At 27.8% G+C, this 16275-nt stretch overlaps 1 protein-coding gene across 2 annotated transcripts in view; it reads right to left on the reverse strand.

The window, feature by feature from the left end:
- LOC129965489 (serine/threonine-protein kinase tousled-like 2) overlaps positions 1–16275 on the reverse strand; it is a 185689-nt gene that overhangs the window by 129229 nt on the left and 40185 nt on the right. For both annotated transcript variants that reach the window (XM_056079417.1, XM_056079413.1), the window contains exon 3: positions 6896–6959. The gene's annotated coding sequence lies outside the window, so the exon portion shown is untranslated. The remainder of the gene's footprint in view (positions 1–6895; positions 6960–16275) is intronic.

Raw genomic sequence — 16275 nt, forward strand, 5'->3', positions numbered from 1 at the left:
AAAAATTTATAATACTTTTTCCTTTAGCTTTCTCATATACTCTCTAATAAAGATGTGATCAATCCCCCCCCCCCAAAAAAGTTTGGACCTTCGGAAAAAATGCAAGCGCCTCCTGTGCACCCCCCCCCCCCGAATCTGGGTTTCGCGTTTCGAAGTATAAGTAAAGAAACTATTATTTGCATTTTGAACACTTTTTTTTCCTTGGTAGCAAGTTCGTATACCAAATTCCCACTGCGCTTCTCAATCGTTTACATATATGCACAGATGACAGACGCCAACCCTACGACTCATTTGATTCAAAACTTACGAAGAATCTACGCTTTAATGCTAAAACTGTAAATCAAATTTCATTTATCCAAATTAGCTACTTTAAAAAAAAAATCACATTTACATGTGTAAGAAAGTACAGATAGTCAATCATCAGTCGGATATGGTTCAAAATTTGATATGGATCAACACTTTAGATGCTAAATCTATAAACCAAATATTATTCATCTAATTCTTTGCGCTTTGAACTTATCCTGTTCGAACAGTCAGACTTCTTGCAAATGCACTTCATTCAAATTTGAAAAATCTATTTATTTTTATTAAGATCTCACACCAAATTTCATCCGTCTAGCTCAGATCATTTGTTTCAGTTATTTTGTTTATAGACATAATTCCCAAAAATATGTTTTTCAAACTCAGATAGGTTTGAAACGTAGAAAATGGTCAAAATCTCGATTTCGAATTTTCTAACGATTACAATACTTTTTCTTTGTATACTCTATATACGGTAATGTAATAATAGTATCAATAAATTATAAAAAAAAGTATTAAAGTGTATTTCCCGGCATAGAGGACTAAGACAATTAAAGCTTGTTCTAAATTTTTATTTAATTAAACGGAATTTCTAAAATAATTTTTTTAAATATTTATACTTTTATTTATTGGGATTATAGAAGCTCGGTCAGTGGATTTTAAGGACAAAAGAGCCAAATTGCGCCAAGCATTTTAGAACCCAAAATCTCAATCTAACAGCAAAGTTCAATACATTGCAAATATATAATCGATAAAGAATTCACAGGCTAGTGACGAAAAATGCATCCTCTCCATCTTTTGGCTTCTATCCTTTGGCTAAGAACCGCAGCCACAGTATCAATAAGCAGGAAGTTAGAAGCATTCTAGGGATCCTCGGGCTTCGAGTATATTTTAAGACGCACAATTCCTTATAACGAAAAAGGAAAAGAGTTAGTTCCTACTCTGACCCACTTTACAGCCGCGACTGCAGTGATAAAAATTTGCGCGATAAAGGTAAAATGACCTTTGCGCATTTGCCAAAAAATCGACATCACTTCAACGTTCAAAACACTGAGCAGCTTTTATGATGGCGACGGGTTGAACTACTTTTTTGTGTAGGATTTAAATTATTTCGAAAGCACGCTTTGTTTTACGGGTGGAAGCGCTGCGATGTGCATGAAATTAGAAACGTTCCGACTACTCTCCAGTCATGCACGCTCCACCCAGTACAGAAGTTTTTAACTTCTTTCTTTGAAATTTAAACTATTTAACCGGGTTTATTTTATTTTATTTTTCCTCTCTATCGTCGCTTACTTTATATCTTAAAATAAAAGAAATTCAGCAATACTCCTAAATATCTAGCATGAGCATTCTTGAATTATGTATTCGACCCCAAACAGGGTCATGAAAAATTCAATACAAGCTTCCTTCAGATTAAGACTTTAAGGGGAAAAAAAATCAGAAAACAAATTAAAATATTTCATTAAAATTAGTTGCCTTTGGCATTCAGCTTGTCGTTCGGAATGCTAACCTTTCTGGTTATTAAGGTATTAATATGGAACACGTTTAGTAAAATTTCACTTTGTTATTTAATAAAATTGAAAAATATGAATTAAATGAAATCAGTCTACTACAAACATTACCCGGGCAAATTAAAATGTGTATATATTACTGTTAAAGTGTATAATTTAGTTATTTCATAAAATTTCTAGTTATATTATGAAATAAAATGTTGTATTATCTAATAATAATACTGTATTAATAATTATTTTGACATTGCAAGTAATACTGATTATCTGTCAGGCGATGGAAAACCTTATTTTCGAACTCAATCAGATTTTACTTAACGCCTATTTTCATCATTTTGATTTCATTTATACCTTTTGACAGAATAGAGACTTCAATGACATGGCGAACCCTTTTCCAAGCATTTCTAACTATATTTTGCATATCAGTTAATTAATAAGTAAAGAGTTAAAAAAATGCAGCTGTAAAAGTGTTCAATAAAGTTGTTTGAAAAATTTGTACATTGGTTTGTTCAGATTCGACAATAAATACTAACTCCTACTTCTATGCCATGTACGTTAGCGCATTATATACATACAGATGCTATAAATGAAAATAATCAAACGTTTCTTTTGTTGAATGTGATATAGCAAATAAAAATTCAATACACAAATACATATTTCTAGTATTTTAGTAATAGCTGGCATAGGAGTCTGAAAGATCAAGATAAAAAAATCAGTTATGATGAGATAATTATATAATTATAAATTCTGATAATATGACAAAACATTTAATTACAGGTCCCTTCTAGAGAGTTAATTTTAGCATTTCATATAGAAAAAAAAATACGCTTATGAATATAATCTAAATACTACTTAATCATAAAATGTCAATTCTAATATTATCAAGCAACCTGTTTGTTTAGAATTTTAAATAGAAAATAGCAAATTTTTAAGAGATAATTAATTAGAATAACGATTTGACATTTAAATGATAATTGGCTTTAATTTGAATCAATTTGATAAATTAATGAAAGTAAATAATTAATATACTTAAAAAGCGTCGCAAAAAATGTATCGAGAATTCGGGATTCCCTAATGTTCTTGTAATAAACTTGTCCTCCTAATTAAGTAATAACGGACCTCAAACACGTCTACTTTCCTATTTGACAAATCCACCCTGAATAGAAAAATTCAATTTTTTGGCGTTTTATTAAAGCATTTTTATTTATTTTTCAAATTTTGGCACACATATATAAAATTCACTACAATATTTACAAACACAATGCATATGTTAAAAATATTTTTATTTATTTTTAAGCAGTAATACACAATAAAATATATTCTTCAGGTTTTCAAGCTAAAGGATTTTTTTCCCCATTGAAAATAAGTTGAATTTATAATTTGAACTTTTACTAATTTTGTGACAAATTTATGTGGGCTTTTCCCTCCTTCTCTGATTCCTCCTTCTCTCGTACTAATTCAAAGTTATAATCATGCACATTATTGTATCACAATGCATTTTGTCAAGATTGCCAAAGTAATCTTAAATAATTAGTAAAAACAAAGTATCCTTTTAAAACTCATTATTGTATAAGAAGTGCTTATCATGTGATAGATTAAAGTAGGTTCCAATTGAACAGTAATCAGAAAATGATATTCCCGATTGTGTAGTATCCAATTAATCTTGCATCGACCAATTTTATTTGAAATCAAGGGATCACAAGAAAGAATAAATGCATATCTTGTTACTGCAGAAAACTTTTGAAGACAAAACAGAAAAAAAAGAAAGAAAGAAAGAAATAATAGTAAATTATATCACTAAACTGAAAAAAGAAACTGTTTGAAAATAGGTTTAATTATGATAATTGATTCTCATATAATTTTCTGAGCTAATTCCAAAGATAAAATCAGTTCTCTATAATAAGTAAAAAACGATTTTATATTTTGAATGTAATAAATCAGAAATATTTTGACATTTTTATTTAATCACCTTATAAGTACATGCTTTTGCACTGATATTTTAACTCTGTCAAGATTCAACTGATTAATGAATTAATGAAATGGGTTACGTTTACTTATAGTCGCTTTCCTCTTTCTCAAAATTCCTTTTCGTGAAATTGCCCGGTCACTATGATTTTTCAATAATCAGCAATAATCAAACATCCTAATATTTCACCTTCCCTACATCCGCCTTCCTTTTGCTATAAATTTAGGTGAAATCCTTGCACCTAAATTTTCAAATTAATAGTTTCTAGTTTTCAAATTAATAGCAAATAACTGTTATGCAAATAATTAATAGCAATAACTGAAATGTACTTTCAAGATCTTATTATACCATAATATCTGAAATGGGTCTTACGAGTTCGGATAACTTTAATTTAAAAAAGAGGGGGATTATTAGTTTGACAGATTTCCAAGCACTTTTTTTTATTTCTTTCTTTCACTTTTAAAATTTTTACGCAACAAAAATTTCACAGTTCAAAATTTTTATTCTTCGTCATTTTCTTGATGTTAAATTCAACAAATACTCTTCCTTTAAGCTTTGCTTTAAATAAGTTTGGAAAAACTACTTACAAAAGATATTTCAAATATTCTCTCTCTCTTTTTTTGCGATGCTTTAAAAAGTTATTTTATGAGGCTTAAATTTACATGAAGCTGTTGAAGTAAAACCTTCTATGGATTAATCAGATTTTTTCTTTGAATACTTTTGACTACATTTTCCATTGTCTTTCTCCCCCTATTACCAAATTCTATGCCAAAATAAACAAATTTTTCCCACAAAATCCGAATTGCTTCTTTATTTTTCTTTTCCTATTGTAAACACAATTATAGCAGACATAATGAAGTGGATTAAGACAATTTTTAAAGGCTATTTCTCTCAACTACAACACAAATTAGATGTAAAAAGCACTTCGACTCTAAGCTTGAAATTGTTTACAGGTAATAACAACAATGAAGAATGAAAGACGTTGATCTGAGAGTAAAGAAAATGGCAGTAACTATAAGAGGAATAATGAAAGGAGGATAGGTACTCACCAAAAAGACAATGATTATTTCTTAATTTGTTTTTCTGGTTTTACTACTGTGTTTAACAGACGGCTTACCACTTTGGATGAAACTCTCAAATAAAGAATATCTTATTCTGTCTTAAATGGAATTCATATAAAACGAAATATTATTTTAAAATATTTTTTTTAAGTTCATATAAATAACATCAAGTGGTTCTTAAATAGCAAAAATTCATACACAATAGACCTTTGATTTGGAATAAAATTATAAGTAATGGAATTATTTTCCAACAATCAGTACCCCAAAAAATTTTTCAAAAATACTAACCATTCTTAAGACAATTTTTTAGCTTAGACCTAAGTAATAATCGTACAAAAGCTCTAGTTTAGTGTGAATGAAAAATGGAATCAAGTAGAGATTCAAGAATAAGAAAATACAACGACATCAGTCGTTTTTTATATGAAGGGGGAAAGTAAATAGTCATTAGAAAAGTAAATAGTCAGTAGAAAAGCTTATAATAAAGAGAATAAATTTAGTATTTTCGGAAGCACAACAATTATTCCATACGTTTCATGGAAAACCCAGCTGAAATGGTCCCCCCATTATCTTCTCTTATATTCTCTAATAAACTTGCCATACCAAAGAACACCTTATATGGCATTGGCGTACAAGTTATGAAATATTTTTTTTGGCGTGAATTTAACATTTTTACTGTATTTATCGTGTCATCCATGGAAAGTTTTTTTTTTTTTTTTTTTTTTTTTTAAACCTTTAAACGCATCTTTTGTATCGCATTGCCCGTGTGCGATTAATAGTATGCAAAGCACCGAATTTGTGCTTTGGACACATTTTTCTCAACAGATTGAAACAAAGATTTCATATAAAACTGAACTTGTAGTCTCAAAATCCAGTAACTAATTTATATAGTCATTGCATTGTTTTTATATAGTCATTGCATTTTTCCGGAAACTACAGACCGACAATCAAATTTTTGCTGGTTTTTGCTCACAATCTGATATGTATCTACACTCTAAATGTTAAATATGTGCATCGAATTTTATCTACCTAATTCTTTTGTATATATCGTGTTAACTTAAATTCTAAACAGTCGGACTTTTATTAAACAGATTTTATTCGAAATTTGATAGAAATCAAAACATTTGGTGTAAAGACCGTGTTTCAAATTTCAACTGTCTAGCTCAAAGTATTTTTGAGTTATCTTTGTCACAGACAGACGGACATTTTTCCAAAAGTGTGTTTTTCGAATTCGGGAAGATTTAAAACGTGGAGATTCATCAAAATCTCGAATTAACATTGTCCAGCTCCAATCGATTTCTATCATAATTTTTTGCTATTAAAATTATCTCTGTTCAGTTCATTCTAGTCAAATCTGAAATATAAATTATTCCAATATAGTTCATTTATCACTAATTATCAAGTTAATTTATCATAGAATATTCACATGATGATGTCGTGTCCGCGTTACCACGGAAAGGAGGTACAGTAGCTTCTGAGAGTAAAGACCCCTGAGCACCCGAGGGCAGAAGTCTGACTTCTAGCTCATATGAAGATGAAACTCACACATTTACTTGCACAGCCCCTTTTTTACAGGGGGGGGGGCACATTCACACACCTCACAGATAGAACACAGATAAAGAACAACCATGCCCGAACCGGGATTCGAAACCGGAATGCCCAGATCACAGAATATTCACATAAAAATTATATATTAATTTGTTTCAATTGCTTTAAAAATATCAGTAATTTATATACATAACTTATAATATTTACAGATGTAAGACAATCTGTTAATGATAGCTTTAATTAATATTTCAACTTTCATTAATGAAACACAGGCAATACCTTCGAAAATAACTTCCTATTTCATGACAATACCTTCATACTTTTGAATTTCAAACATCGATTTGATTCTTTTCTGTTTGTCCAGTCTGGAATCGGCTTTATTCTTTAAAGAGTGAAAATCTGTTTAGAATTCAGTAATTTGAGGAGATAATTCAAGGACAGGCGAGGAGTTCAAGCGATACCTCGAAAGTAAATAATAATAATGAATAGAAAAACGAATGGTTACATTATCTCACCTACTACTTGTTTTTCTTGGCCTATCCCACAAAGACAAAAGGAGACTGAAGACTTTAATGATACCTACAAGCAATAAAAAAGAAATATAAGAAAAGATCAAAATTGAAAAACACGAAATACAGTTTGAAATGCAAACCTGAAAGCAAATACGTAATGAATTCTAATAAAAAGAACATTTCTTTTAAACAGGTATTGGGATGTTTGAAAGAAAGAGAAACACATATAAAAAAAAATATAAAACAGTAAAATGTCCTTATCAAAAAGTATACGCAGTGAAGTTTCAAAAGGTTTTAAAAAAAGATATTTAAATGAAAGTTTCGTAAGTAGGTCAATAGTAAACATTAATTTAAATCTACTACTAATCAAGTGCTTAGCAACAACTTTTATCATATACTTATCTTGATAAGTAGTAATATATATTGAAAATTAATAAACATAGCAATTAACTTTTTAGAGAAAAAATATAAAAAGTGTTAAGTTTTCCATAATTCCGGCTGGAATAAAACAATTACAGCAAATTTATTGAATCCTTTATATTTTCTTTCCGAATTAAAGATACACCAAGGAATTAAACCGGATATTCAAATTATAACTGGATTATCATTTTATATTTCAGATAGGAAAAAAAAAAAAAAGCGATGTCTAAGGATCACGATGACGATTATTTTCAAAGTAGATTTTCAATAATTCGATGCTCATCAAGTCATTTCATATTGACGTCAGTAACTTTAGCATTACAAAAACAAGAAAATTTTGAATTATATTTTGAAATATTTATTGTATATTGTACAATTCGATTCGCTTTGAAACATTTTGTGCAGTAAACATATGCTTTGCTCTTTAAACACGTTTTTAATATTAACTAAACAGATATTTTCTCCAAAAAAGTCCTCAGAACTGATATTTTGCTGAATTATTGAGAGTTTACGATATGTTTAAAACCTGTAACTAATATATTAGAATGCGTTAAACCATTTCTGGGGATTAATATTGAGTATTTAAAAGGTGGAAAGGACCCTGATAAAATCTTCGACCTTTATATAGAAGCGTAATTGTCTCTGCACTAAAGACAGTTTAGTTTATCTTATATCATTTGTAATTAAGGACTTCGCCTTTATTTTTCCTAGCCTTCTTATTTTTGCGAACATTTCTAAGAAATAACGAGCGGCGTAGTTTTGAGAAAAAAAAATGTGGAGATTCTTAATGACAACAACAAACACTTATAAAAAAATATTTGCGATAAACTAACACGCAAAACAGTCAGCATTAGTGTACTTACACGACTTACTGTACTAACCATTCACTGTACTTACACGACTCGCTTTAACAAAACTGTTAAAAGTAAAATATGAAATAACTTAGAAAATCATGGTTTCGAAGAATTCATTATTATATTCAATAAAAAAAAATTTTTTAATTAATTTTTAATTCCAAAATTTAGTTTGTTTCACAATCAGAATTAAAACATTTAACAGAATCAGAATTATATTTTAGCAGAATCAACGCCCCTTTTATTTTAAAAAAATCAATAAAGTATTTGAAACAATATTTGTGAAGATATAAAATATTTAAAAATCTAACAAAAAACAAATGAAAATGACTCTCAGCATATTTTTACTAAAATTTACAGTAACAATGCAAAAGGGCGCTTTAATAGCCTGTGGATTATTAATGAAGATGCAAAATGGGAAGGGGGGGGGGAGGAGTCCTCACTCTAATATACTGCAAAAGTCGATTTCAAAATCTGATTTCTACATATTTCACCAATAGACATTGTACATAAAATGACATAACAAAAATTATTTATAATTCAATTTTATAAACAGTCGAAAAAATCAATAAAAAAATGTGTATTAACAAATTTCGTTATTTATGTATAGTTATAATAAAATGCATATATAAAATCTACATGCTTTTAACAAAATCCAATTGAAAATACGTTCGAAAAACTTTTAAACAAACCGTACTAACACATATCTTTATGCATAGCCGTACATAAAATAAATTAATAAATCACCCTGACGAAAAGAAATAATCTGACTGTCAATTCATCCAAGAACTATTAAATTGAGGGAATTACAAAAAATGCATTTATATAATTTTTATCTTTTTTCCACAAGTAAATTTGATATTAAACTTCATTCATTCATATTATTCACTTCAGTAATTTTAAATATAAACACTCGATTTATATTATTTATTGGTTTAAAGTGTAATAAACTCTCTCTATCGCTAAAACTACATAAAAACGAAGGATTGAGGAGCTTTCATAATGAACTTTTTTTTATATTTGGCTTTTTTTTCAAAGAATATAAACAGTTATTTAAAAGAAAATGCTTTATAATTTGATCAAAAATAAATGAGAATATTCGAGAAACGATAAATTTTATTAATATAAAAATAATTTAATAAAAAAATAGTGAGAGAATCCAGATCTTATCCCCCCTTCTATTATTGCTGATCATTTAATCAAATATTAATGTTTGTTTGTTTGTTAGAGTACCAGAAAAAGCGAGTGAAAAAAAATTAAACCAAGGTGGCACAAACAAACGGATTAATTTCACTAAGAAAAAATCCTTTTTGTTACGCGTGAAAGAAAATCAAGAAATCAAAAAAGCTTGTCACAAATAAGCTTATACTACTTTCTCTCTTTATTAATTTTGTTTATAAAGAGAGAAATGAAAATAGTATCAGAAGTAAAAATAAAAGCAGCACAGCACAAATAAATAAATATCAGTGTTTATAATTAGTCATGTTTATTAAAAATCTACTTGAAAATATCAAATAAAAATTAAATTTAACCCATTTAATTGCTCAGTTCGTGTGTCGAACGTGCATCGAGATATTGCAGAAATTTTGAGGAAACCATAAACATGCTATGCTTTCTACGGATTCTTAGCTGATTGATTATTGCACCACATTCCTTAAACAAAAGGTGTTATCTAATTAGGTAAGTGAAAAAAAAATGAAACAGTTAAATAGCAAGACAGGCAAGAAAAGGACTTGCTATGTTTAGTAAGGAATCCAAAATTTAGTATTCGCTATTAATCTAAATTAATATCCGATGAATATTAATATATAAAAGAGCTTTGTTTAACTGTTTACAAGAACGAATATATATATATATATATATATATATATATATATATATATATATATATATATATAAAATATATATATATATAATATATAAATATATAAAGATTTCATTATCTGATCACTATAATCATATAATTACAAATGCGATTACAAATCTAAAACAATTAATATATTGCAAAATAAAATCAAACTTTACGTGCAAATTAAATAAATTGACAAACATAGTAAATTTATATCTTGGTGATATTTATTATATTTACGACCTGTTTTGAAACTACATTCCTAGTTTAATTAATATAATTTCGAAATATTTCACAGTCCCAATTTTTTCATTTAAAAAAATTACATTTTAATCCTGTTTTCAACCTAATAAAAAGAAATTCCTATAGAATAACAATTGTGACTGCGGCCTAAATTTATTATACCTTCTAGTGATTTAAAGTGCAAAGAAAATATGAAGCAAAGCAAAATAGAATACAAAAGTTTAAAATCTATACAGAATAATCTAATAAGAACTATTTTAAATTATAGTTTGGGAAAATGTTTCAATGTCCTGTAGTGGCAGCAGGTACCACCACCTTGTTCAGCATGTCAAGTCGATTTTACCATGGTTCATATTTTAACAGAATATCCTGTTTTTAATCACCTTGAGTTATATTATCTTGGAACGTCAACTTTAAACATGCGTGACATGGTAGTAGAACATCCTCGTCTGAACATTTTTAAATTTTTAAACGAAAATGGATTTTTGCATCTTATCTAGTTTTATTTATTCCTTTTTAAATTGACTGATTTTAATTTTTTATTACTTTGTTCGTTGGTAAACTCCCTATATATTGTATTCAATTTTTAATATTTACAATACAGTTTTTACCATATGTTTGGCGCAGTATGGCTAAATCTAGCTCTTGTGCCAGAAATTCCAAACTCAAATCAAACTCTGGAGCAGGTTAATTTTGGCAATTAATTGTAAATAATCTGCAGAAAGGGTCCAATTTGAAAAGACTGAAATAAACGCATTTTTATATTACTATCCAGATAAGAAATTATGCAGACTTTCAAGACTCGGTCACAACGCAAGAAGCTCCATACTAATCCCGCCTAAGCAGCGTCCGATTTAACATGTCAGATGTGACGTCATTACAATCCAGGAAGATTTCCTGGCAGGCAAACATGAAATCAATAGTCGCCATAGCTAATCGCGTTTACAGGACCCCATGCAGGGCTTAATTGCACTACAGATCCGTTTATGGATATTGTGAGCTAATTAGGTTTGAATTCCAGACCAAACAAAATGGTTGCGAAACCTGGATTTCTAAACTAAGATCCATTATTCAGATGCCAGAAAAGGCAAAAAATATATATGGTAGGAATAATTTCAATTTTTCGACTTTGAAGCAAAGTTATACGGAATAGTATTAAAACTTTAAAATAAATAATAATCAAAATTTGAAGGAGATTCGAACGTGTAGTTTGCAGCAAAGTGATGTTACAAGTTTGATTCATCTGGCTCTAATTATAATCTTTTAATTATAATTTTAAAATCGACTCCTTCTTATATGATACCGATAACATGCACAAAAAGAAAATGTATTTAAATAAATTATGTATACTCAATACATAGAACGCGAGTAAAATACAGTAGCTACAATAAGTTAAAAAAAATTTTGTAAAATATACTTAAGAATATTTTGAAGAGAAAAGTATTTCTAAAGAAAAAGAAATTTACGGAAATTAAAATTATTATCGATAAAAAAGATAATTTAAAGGATCTTAAGGTGATGTAAATGCAATCCGAAGAAATTCAGAAAAAAAATGTGTAAAAACATCAATTAATTTTTAATTAAATAATTAAAATTTTGAAGAAAAAAAACCTTTCCCAATACCCAAGTAGTTAAAATTGTCAAATCCGTTAGCTCTAGATCCAACAGTATGCTCTGTACAGTGTTTAGCACTATTTTTATAATGTATATCACAATTCATGTACATTTATTTAATAAATTTACATTATATCATACTAAAAAAAGTAGAGAAAAATAGTTATATCTTAATTAGCAATATCAATATTAAATCTAGATTAATATTTGCTTGATGGATTTTTTTTTCGATATACAAAAATAAATTCAATTTCTTATAGAAAATACTTTTAAGGATCTAATGGAAACTAGGACTTACCATCATTTACAAAAGTATGAGTAAATATTATACTAAGAAAACTTTCAACCTATTTTAAATAAATGATTTTTTCCAAAAGTAAATCGCCAACATTGATGATTTAATTTTAAAGCATTCTAAATAATTTATGAACTGTTTTCAATTCTGATTCATTCTATAAAATTTTGGATTTGAATATGGATTGAATTTGGATTTCTTCAAAACAATATCACATAAAAGTCGGATATCGATTTAAAACATCATTTTGTTTATTAAATAGTTTTCATCAGTTATGAATGTGCGGATAAATGCAGCAAGGTTAAAATAATAAATTAATATTTTTTTTTTATTTCCGTTATAATATCCGTATATTTAAATCAATAATACTTATTTCTATGTTTTAAACAATATTAATCAATATCAAGTTCAGTTAAATATCTTAATACCAGGACACATTTTCGAAATAACAAGGCGGATTAGAAAACGGAGTCAAAACTGATTAGAAATGCCTAAATTCCTAATCACTGACAAAGAAATTCCTGTGGTTAAGTGTCATCATGATTATGTTCAAGAAATTCCACTTGCAAAATGATAAGTAAAGATCTCAAATAAATTGCGTTGTGAACCGTAAGTTACAAATTATAATAAATATACAATACTCGACTAGTTTCTTAAATAATTTAAAACAGTGGCTTCTAGAGGAATATATTTTCAAATAATATTTAGAATTCAGTTTTTAGAAATTAGAAAATAGTAATAATGATATCTTTATTAATTAGTGATATTATTAATTAGTGATCAGCAATGTATCGCTATGTAACTTTATTTCCATTAATATTTAGCTTTATTTATTTCGGATGCTTAATCACAAATAAATATTTAATAAATTCATAGGAAAGTAGTCAAATACTTTTGCATTTTTAGCGAGTTCGGAAAACATTCAATCACAGAGTTTTTTATTAATTAGTGATAAGCAATATATTGCTACGTAACTTAATTTCCCTTTGTATTTAATGTTATTTATTTCAGAAGCTTCATCACAAATAAAATTTTACTAAACCAATTGGGGAGCAATTAAATACTTTCACATTTTTAGTGAGTTTGGGGAGCATTCATTTACAGAGTTTTGAAATCTATTTAAAACTATTGTCATAAAACAAACTCATTAATATTAACAATATTACATATGTCGGTATCATCTGAAAAAAAAAAGAGCTTAATGAAGGCAACAGTCCTAAAAGAGAAGCCCCTAAAGCTTGAGATTTCAATCAGATAACAGAATACTAATAGGTAATAATAATAAAAAAAATATCTTTAAAATCCATGCATATAGTTTAGATCCTGAAAGTATTTTCCACTGAATAAAATAATCATCCCCTAAAAAAGTTCAGTTCCTTTTGTTCATTCAGTTATGTAAAATTGATTTATAAAATGCCAAGTTTGGATAAATTTATGAATTAATATGATAGATTGAAAATCTATTAAACAACAGCCATAAATCATCAATTTTTACTTTTTTTCCCCCTTACATTCTAGCACATAAAACACTATTAAAATCGGTATTGAATCAATAGACGACCCATTTATATATTCTGCTCAAGATTCAAACCCTAATCTCAAAATGTATCAATGCATTTCCCTTATTTTATGTCAGGTACACAGAATTTCAGCTGTGATAAATTCTAATCGATAAAATAGATAATTACAAAATACTGGTTCCAAACTGAAAAACGTTTTTATGCGCATTTGGCAACTCTGTTACGAGAACATTCTCCAAACAAATGAGGAAGTGGCGATACTTACAAAAAATCAATACGAGGGCAGTGGTTATGGGAAACAAATGTTCTTAACATGTGGATCGCCACGTCACTCAAACACAGGTGACACAAAATACGACACGCTCTCTCTATCATGACTCGAAAGAGATGAGTTGAAAAAAAAAGGAATTACAAAACAGGCCATAAAGCCTTTGAACGATTCGTTGACTATCTTTTCATATATGGAATTTTATTAAATTGTTCAGTATGAAGTATTTCTTGATCAGGATGTCTAAGATATTACAAGACAAAAGTTCATGAATTCATCGGCAATTTGTTATCTAATTATTTAAATCAGATCAGATGTATTTTATTTCACAACTAGATTTTATGAATAATTATCAAGACTTTAAATTTAATAAATGTATTGAAATATTTGCATATCGAAAGATTGCAACCACTGCTGCTCATAATTTCGTATCACAGTTATTCATATTTTAATGATTAAATATTTTAGAAAAAAAATTCTTCCAGCATTTAACATTTATGTTTTTTCTTACGAAATCAAAAACAATAAAAACATATAAATTAATAAATTTGTAGAATTATTTCAAAAATGCCTTAATTCTTCATCCAAACTGAATTATTGGTGTATAATATAAAAGATAAAAATAATAAATCCTGATTTTCGAGATTTCCATGACCCATAAGTACACCAATGAAGGTTATTCAATATGCCTTGTAGGGATACATCAACAGATTTGAAAATATTCAGAAAAGAAATAATAATTCTTCCATCACAAAATACCCTGAACGACTCAAAGAATTTTAAAAAACTGGTCCCATTTTGTTCATAAAAAGAAACTATTTAAAATTATCGCCAAAGTAGAAATTTTTAAAAATCAAGGCAAAATTTTAACGGAAAATGATTCACAATATTTATATAAACTATTAAGAGTGACTCTTGACATTAGTGTGAAATTTCACTGAAAATTATAGCAATAATAATTATCAGGTAAAGGAATAAAAATAAGAAAGTATTCTTAAAATATTTGTAAAAATCATTATTATAAAAGAAATTGCATACTCACAATTCTTATATGAACTTAGCTGACATGAAATATTTATTTTAAAGACTGGGTTTTTTAAAATATATATATATGCAAAAGTATGCCTGTCGCTCACACACGATTCAATCAAAAAATCTAGGGCAAAAACTGATTAAGAGCTATTACTTTTTCCACATACATAGACAGTCCAGCTCTCTGCCATCAGCGTTGAAGCTATAAATAGAACAGATCCTGCTTATCCCCGTACAGATCTTAGTCGTCACTTGGAGTTCTTGTGTCCTGGGGGAAATGCAAGGGTGGAAAAACTTTATTTAAACACAGGAGTAATATTTATTATTCTACTGAAGTGATTTGTGATGTCGATACTTAGTGGCTTTTTCTTAGTGAGGAATTAAAGGAGTAATTTTGAAAAGATTATAAAACACAAAAAAACATTTAGTCATCGAATAAAAAAGTGGAGTAATTATCAAATAACGCCAAGTAAATGGAAATCTTTCTGAATACAAATTTTCTTTTATCTAATAAAATTAATAAGATTTAATCTAAACATACGAGAATATTTTTTTAAGTAAATATTCACAATTTAACTAGAAATATTTGCATAACATATTGTTTTATATCTCATAGTGTTAAAAATATAAATCAAGAATTGTGTAAATATAGTTTTTACACATTTGTTCTATAATGTTAAAAGGAAATCGTTCATTTCGAAAGTTTAAATTGAAGATTAAGTGTACAGCGTTCAAAATTGCCTTCGCTCTTCGACATTTTTTCTTTCAAATTAGTACCCAATTTCATTGAAAGAAACATCGTAATGTAAACATGTTTTTCTAAGTGTCCAACAGGAATATGTCACATATCGATATTCACGAAAAATATTAAATATTTTATTGCTTTATTGCGCTCTTTCTCTCTCTCATACACACAAAAACACACACACACGAACGCATGCATGCATGCACAGGCTGCGAGCATTTCGTTTTGAAAGCCCATCTCAAAGTCACTTCATTCTTGTAAGCATTTATCTGATGATGCTTTACAGTGGAATTAAATTTTATGTTATATTTATATGTATACTACTTTTATTCGCGAGTATAAATAGTTATATACGAGTTATATGTATATTACTTTTATTCGTGATTTATATTTCATAAATCAATTAAATAAAATTTTAATCAAATAAATAAATAAAATTTAAATTAACAAATAAATCTTTTAATAAAATTTAAAATTTTAAACGCAAAGAGAAAGACTCCTATAGAAATTAAGAAAAAGAAGAAAAACTGATAACGAGTTTTA

This window comes from Argiope bruennichi, chromosome 4 (genome assembly GCF_947563725.1).
Source record: "Argiope bruennichi chromosome 4, qqArgBrue1.1, whole genome shotgun sequence".
In the NCBI taxonomy this organism is placed as follows: domain Eukaryota; kingdom Metazoa; phylum Arthropoda; class Arachnida; order Araneae; family Araneidae; genus Argiope; species Argiope bruennichi.